Genomic DNA, 7,689 nt, shown 5'->3' with positions numbered 1-7,689 from the left:
CGCACAGGCCCCCGCCCGGGTCCCACAAGAATGAGGTGGCGACATCTCATTCATACTTCATTTCTGAGAAATTCCTATCCAAATAAGTGTGCTGACGTGATTGGGCGGGAGCGCAGCCACGAGCTGCTGCCGAACGCAGGCGAAAGTTGTATGTAGGCGCCGTTGATGATGCGATCAGCCAGGGGTGAAGGCTTATTTACAGAGTGCACGCTCTAAGCAGGACGGGCATGGGGCGTTCCTCACTACCCTCACTCCGGCGAAGACGCTGCACAGATCCATTCCAGAACCTGATTTCTCCTTAACAATTCTAATGGACCGTATGTGACATTTGACTAATGCTTTGCTGCGCGTAGCTGCTTACCATCGCAAGCGCATATAGCAACGTTATCAATCTTATACTCAAGCCACATTGCTATCTAAAATAATAACCACGTCTAATTCCATAGCCCCTGGAAATACTTACTGTGTGCTTTTGTACTGGTTTTCATCTTCTCTCAGCTTGTATGCACGGAAATTCTCTACCTAACGGAACATCTTTACGAAAATAACGCACAATAACGTCCAAGGCAGTCACCCTCGCAGACCTAACGTGATAACCACTCCATCACGTGACACCCATCCTGCTCTCAACATACGCAAATGTTCGCACTGCTATGTAGAGGCTCCCATATCCCAGCACAAAGCATGTGAATGAATCCAGCGTTATCCTTTGCTCTTATCGAATTTACTCGCCGAGTTACTGATGCCATTGGTATCGAAGCACCATCCACCTATTCTTTCTTGGGCTTTCAGCGGTTATTTTACACAGATCGCTAACTTGCATTGATAGTTAAACGCACAAAATCTTCTCCACATTATCAAATACATACCAGAGTCACAAGAATATTGCAAGCCAAGAAGATATTCACCACTGCAACTACAATTAAATATTACGATTGCTGCTACAGTCTGACACCAATCAATGTACAGTCGTGGACAAAACGAGAGAGACCCCTCGCCTTTTCCTTATGCTGATCCGCACAGCTTTAAAGTCTGCTACACAGCGTAACAGGCAAGGCGACGAAGTGCTACCAACATACTATGCACAGGCGTGAAATTGACAAACTATCCGAAATTTGTCGGACTGTTTTCAATCATGTGTAAGACTATATCAATGCTGATTAGTGTCTTAACCACAACACCTAAATATAAGATATAAATGAAAGAAGAAACGCTAATTACTATGAACTGTACTAATAAAAATGAATTTCAGCTTATCGAGATAACATAACTGTTTTAGTAAGACAATGTATCCCAGATCGTTACGAATTAGCAAAATGTAATGCACATTCGGCCGCGAAATGGTCTGTGTCAACGTTCAGACCAGTCATACTGGATTACCGTTGCTGACTTAACATGAAAGTGTGACAATTTAGCACTGCGTGAAGATTCATAATGAAATTCAGTTAAAAATCATTCAGTGACACACTTATTGACAGAAGCGGAAAAAGTAGGCAGTAACAAGTATGAAATTCTACAAAAGTTTCATATCGACATCCACGGGGCGCAGGTACAGAATAAAGGTAGCAAGAAAACGTATTGGGGGTGCGAGAATTTCTTAAAATTCCTTTACTGATAGTCTATCTGCCTCCATCGAGATTAGAACCGAAAACAAACCAGACCTCCCTTGCAGTAGCAAACACATTTCACTACGCTAGCAGACAACCCAGGCAAACAGCCCTCTATTATTACCCCAGACATGAATAAACCGACAATTTCGCAATGAAAATGGCAAAATTATCTGCAGTTTCTGTTGCACAGAGCTTTCTGGACCTAAAAACATGAATTGTCTACCTTTGTGTCACCGCTTATGTGACAATCATTCGGGATGTTTATCGAAATAACAAAAAACTGTTATTAGCGAGTAATTTAGTAGGAAAATTCTGCAGCACCCCAAGAAATAAACGGCGACGCAGCTGCCAAACTTATTCTACAATGTTTCGGAATTCTCCATTAGACGTGCCACAGCCAGAAAACGTTCATTAGCCGAAGTGTTCCTTAAGGTAGCTAGCAATGGGACTGCTCGCACATCTAAAACGCGGTGGCATTAATAGTGGGATCTGAATTACCACGTGTATAGGCAAATGGATTTTATTTGCATTCCTGTAAACGTGATTTGGATCGAAAGCGTAGCTACGATTAATATGCTGATGTATCGACTGCAACTGGAACATTTCGAATAAAGAGTAGGGGAAATTATTATGCGGCCCTCATCTTCAGTAACTGTGGTAGCTATTTTCGTTGTTAGGATTTCGTCACGTAAATCGGTAAAAATGGAACCCTACTAGTCTCACTTTCTTGACCGCCTATCTGTCTACCCAACCATTAAAACCCGTTTACCTCGACTACGGGTGGTCATAATAAGCAGAAATGTATCGCACTTCCTGCGGTATAGGTGTAAAAAAGTGAGCTATGTCAACGCAATCTAAACATACGGCCGTTTATGTAAAGAAAAATTACGCGAAAGGTCCAAAAAAGGACTCTAAGAACTATACCACCAAACTGCTTAGGTCACCAGTCCCCTAAACCTAGAAGTACTTCAACCTAACGAACGTAACACACATCCATGCCCGAGGTAGGATTCCAACTGACGGCGCAAGGAGCCGCGCGGTCCGCGATATGACATCGTTAAGCGCACGGCTAACCCGCGCCGGCAAGCTGTTGATATCATCTGGTGTTACTAAAAAGTTATTCACTTCTGGTGAATGATTTTCTGCGCAGCTCATTTAAGAAAGAATAACTAAAATATATTTGATGTTACGGAATGACGCCTAATTCATTTCCCCTTGCCTTTATTCATGATGTTAGATTCGCAATCTGAGCATACGTACTATCCATAACCACACTTCGGATCCAAGTCATAGTCACAGATATGCGAATACAACACATTGGCTTATACTTCAGGTATTTCGTTTTTCACGAAGTGGTGGCAGACGATGCTGTGGCGTCTTCGAAGGGCGAGTTTCTCCAGTGCTAGTTATCTCAGCACATCAACTGAGCGAACTTGCATAGTATGTTGGTAGCACTTCGTCGCCTTGCCTGTTATACTGTGTAGCAGACTTTAAATCTGTGCGGATCAGCATAACGAAAAGGCGAGGGGTCTCGCTCGTTTTGTCCACGACTGTACAGGTAATCTCCCCTCTTGACGACTCTGCTTCAGTATCTATAGTGCATATAATTTTCCACTTAAGAACTCTATCTCATAAACTAGTCGTTATCAATCTACTCAATCTATACGTTCCTCATTATAGGACACACAGTCGTCTCCTCTAATCAAGCCATACCATAAACCATACTATCTTTACTATGTAATGTATACACGTTTTACACAATGTAAGCCACACTAACTTAACAATACAATATATACACATTTTAGACAAACAGTGGAGTTATCTTTTATATCTGTACAGCACCCGAAAAAATTGCTGTACGCCTACACTCACACTGGCTATATGTTACGATGTTCCCCAGTCCTATGGAAGCACCGTCAGCCTTTTGTTTCTTTCTACAGACGCGACATTCTGCGGTAATAAACTACTTTACGCTGATCACCATTCCGCACTGGCAACTAAACCTCGCAAAATTGTCTACAGATCAACAATTACATACCAGACTCGCAAGAATATTGGAGCGTGAAACCGATCACCATCCCAGCAATATATCAATGAGTACTGTGTCGATTTAGCAAACATATATTTCATATCCCCCACCACACAAAATCACCCCTTTTACATCAGCGGGCTGAAGTCGCTCTCAGAACTGTTCTACAAATTCGTGATCATTTCACCTTGACACAAACGCATTACTGTCTCTGCTTCCTTGCCTGTCCTACAGATCCGCACCCATTCAAATCAATCAGCCGAACACCATATCTTTATTATTCTCTACCCCCCAACATAGAAAACTTACGAACTATAAAAGCTCATCCTATTTACAAGTCACCTATGGACCAATGAGCGTGCAATGACATATGGCTACGATGGTCCTCCAGTGCGGAGAAAGACATTTCACAATACTTCCAAAGAATATCATAGTGTGCAGCCATCCAAACATTCCCAATGGCTCTGCTTAGAGCGTGCACTCTGTAAATAAGCCTTCGCCCCTGTCCGATCACGTCATCAATGGTGCCTACATACAACTTTCGCCTGCGTTCGGCAGCAGCTCGTGGCTGCGCTCCCGCCCGATCACGTCAGCACGTGTGCCTGGCTGAAGACGTATTTGGATAGGAATTTGTCAGAATTGAAGTATGAATGAGATGTCGCCGCCTCATGCTTGCAGGACCCAGGTGGGGGTCTGTGCGTGGTTTGACAGCTGACGGCCGTGCCACGTCGTTGGGGTTGTCTGTGCGCTCTGCTGGAGAGTGACTGGAGGACGGTGCTTGCGCATGTTGATTGAATTAATCTGCGAGCACGTCTGTAGGCTGTGCTATGAGGATTTGGACAGTTTACGAGTACTGAGTTTGTATAGACGTAACTTTACTGAATCATTTAAGAGGAGTTTGAATGTCTGTACTTAAATTATTTGCGTAAATTACGAGTTGACTGCGCGTCTGCAGACTCTGTATTGTGGCCCCAAGTATAACATGGCGAGTTTTTTGCGTCAGTGTGATCAATATATTCGATCCCTAAATAAAATATTCCAAACTAAATACAGTGCACTCCTTCCTTACTCTCGCAAGGAGCGCAGTGCAGCCTGAGTCATTTTCGTGCCATTTTCTTCCTACAGGCCACCATCTGAGATTAGGTCACAGGATAGATGAGAGTACCCTGTGGTAGCAGTAATGTGTACTAGGTCAGTTGGAGTCTAGATCTCACGGTGGAGAAACTGGATGCAAAATAAAGACTTGTATTTAAATCTGTTTTCCCTCCATTTCGCCCCACCATCTTGGATTACGTCATGCACTATGCATGTTGATACACGTTAGCCTAACAACATGTAGTGGTAGGGGGATGTGACGGTCGGTTGAGGATCGTGGTGGAGACTTTAACTATTTGGTTCCAAGTCCGGGTGGGTGTGGCATTCGTGAAAATTGATTCCAAGTCCTAAGTTCTATGAAGTCGAATCACGTTCAAAAATGGTTCAAATGGCTCTGAGCACTATGGGACTCAACTGCTGAGGTCATTAGTCCCCTAGAACTTAGAACTAGTTAAACCTAACTAACGTAAGGACATCACAAACATCCATGCCCGAGCAGGATTCGAACCTGCGACCGTAGCGGTCTTGCGGTTCCAGACTGCAGCGCCTTTAACCGCACGGCCACTTCGGCCGGCTCGAATCACGTGATTAATGCAGTAGCCAAGAGGAGTGCACCATTCTCGGAGTGGGGGATGCTAGGTAAAGAATGAACACTGCGCTCATAGGGGGAACTTCTCATTTGATCACTGAATATTGAAACTGTAAATTGACTTATTGAATATGATTAAAATTGAAATGGAATTAAGTACTTAGCTAATCAATAGGTTTGATGGGCAATGTGGGTGTTACTTTATTTAAAATATTTACAGAAGACTACGTCCGGCGTGAGTATAAAGGTCTAGGCTGGAGGCTGTGGCATCTGCGAGCGCTCGCTCGCAGACCGCTGACGCGGCGTTAGAGAGAGAGCAGACGATCTTGCGTCATCACCCGACGTCAGTGCTCTCTGGTGGTGTCGATGTGAACTAAGTCAGTTGGGCTCTGGAGCTCGTGGTGAACACACTGGGTGCCGCCATCTTGAATAACGGTGCTTGCGTCATGATCATACGTCAGGAGAGTGTCCCCTAGTGGCACCGATATGAACTATGCCAGTCTGAGTCCACACCCGGTGGCGAACACACCTGTTTGAAATTGGTTAAATAATTAAGACATGTCCTTTTTACCTGCCATTTTCCTTGCTTAGTAGAGATAGCCGGAGTGTGACATATTGTCCTGTTAAATTTGAACTTCGCGCCACTTTTTGGGGGGGAGGGGATTAGGTTAGTGGAGGTAGGCCAAGTGTCCTATCTTTCCCCCAAAATCCGCCATCTTTATTGACGTCATGGTCGCAGTCTTGTATGAGGACACTTTGGACTGATACATACGTTGTCCCAATACTGTCTTTGAGATCAGAATGTGTTTCACTGTTACGAATGGACATGTCGTTCTCTATATCGGAAGTTGTCAGAAAAGTTACTGTACTATTGAGAAAGATGTGTCGAGTGTTGTAGAAAATCGTGTAAAAAGTAGAATTTTAAAATATAAACAAACAGAATTCATTAATGAGAGGTGTCGCCTACCATCATTGTCAGTACTACTACTCTTGCCCTCTGTAGATACAGAGACTAACCTGGGCAAGTGGCATCCTACAAACAAAAGCACAAACACAGGTTGAAGCTCGAGATGATAGCATAGCAGCCTCCGCCGAAAAAGATCCCACGACCGACGAGCTTTCTTCTACCCTGGGGACACAGCTTTAGGCGACGACAGGTTGGTGGAAAGAACAGAGGCACAATTTGGTTTCAAGTTTGCTGAATGTGGGCAGCTTTTGCGATACCATTGTCATATTGCTTTAATTAGAGACTTGAAGAATTAGTAGAAGTGTTGTCTGGATCACATAGTCGACTGCACTGCTCACACAAGACAAGCTACAGCTATTTAATTGTGCGTAAATTCAATTTTTTTCTGTGAACAAAAATGGTTTTTTTTAAATATATTTTCATTTATATCTATGGAGTGATAGTGTTTGATGTGAAGAAATCATTTCAGTTTCTCTTGAACACTGCGTACAAATGTAATGACGATGACTGTAACAGCAGCAGTCGTAGCTGCAGGGTTTTCGTGGACTGAAAGAGTCGTAATATTACGCATTTTTGATGAGTCGCTTTGCTAATAATAAAATTCATTTGCAGGAAGCCATTTTCTTAAAGTTTCAGGAGTGTATTTCCTTGATTTAAACAACATGTATTGAATTTAACCGAATCGTAGAAAGTCTTAAAGCACTGAAAGGAAGGCAATAAATATCTTGTCAGCTTTACTATGGTCCTCAGAAAAAAGTTTTAACTTATTAAAAATTATTTTGAGAAATAGTTCCAAGTTGACTGAACAGATTTAACCTTCAAAATTTGTTCCTCCATAACGCGGCTAACGTATGTAGTAAATAGAAGCATTATTTCAGGAGAAAATTTGTTAAGGTGAGGTTAGTCACATTTCCTGTTCCATTGGTGGATGCTGTCACTATGTTTAGTGGAAAACCGAAATCAAAGTCAACAATGATCAAATACACTACTGGCCATTAAAATGGCTACACCAAGAAGAAATGCAGATGACAAACGGGTATTTATTAGACAAATATATTATACTAGAACTGACATGTGATTACATTTTCACGCAGTTTGGGTGCATAGATCCTGAGAAATCAGTATCCAGAACAACCACCTCTAGCCGTAATAACGTCCTTGATGCGCCTGGGCATTGAGTCAAACAGAGCTTGGATGGCGTGTACAGGTACAGCTGCCCATGCAGCTTCAACACGATACCAGAGTTTATCAAGAGCAGTGACTGCCGTATTTTGACGAGCCACCTGCTCGGCCACCATTGACCAGACGTTTTCAATTGATGAGAGATCTGGAGAATGTGCTGGCTAGGGCAGCAGTCGAACATTTTCTGTATCCAAAAAGGCCCGTACAGGAATTGCTG

This window comes from Schistocerca piceifrons, chromosome X, assembly GCF_021461385.2.
Source record: "Schistocerca piceifrons isolate TAMUIC-IGC-003096 chromosome X, iqSchPice1.1, whole genome shotgun sequence".
NCBI classification, from domain to species: domain Eukaryota; kingdom Metazoa; phylum Arthropoda; class Insecta; order Orthoptera; family Acrididae; genus Schistocerca; species Schistocerca piceifrons.
The sequence above is the reverse complement of the archived record's forward strand: the minus strand, read 5'-3'. Positions refer to the sequence as shown.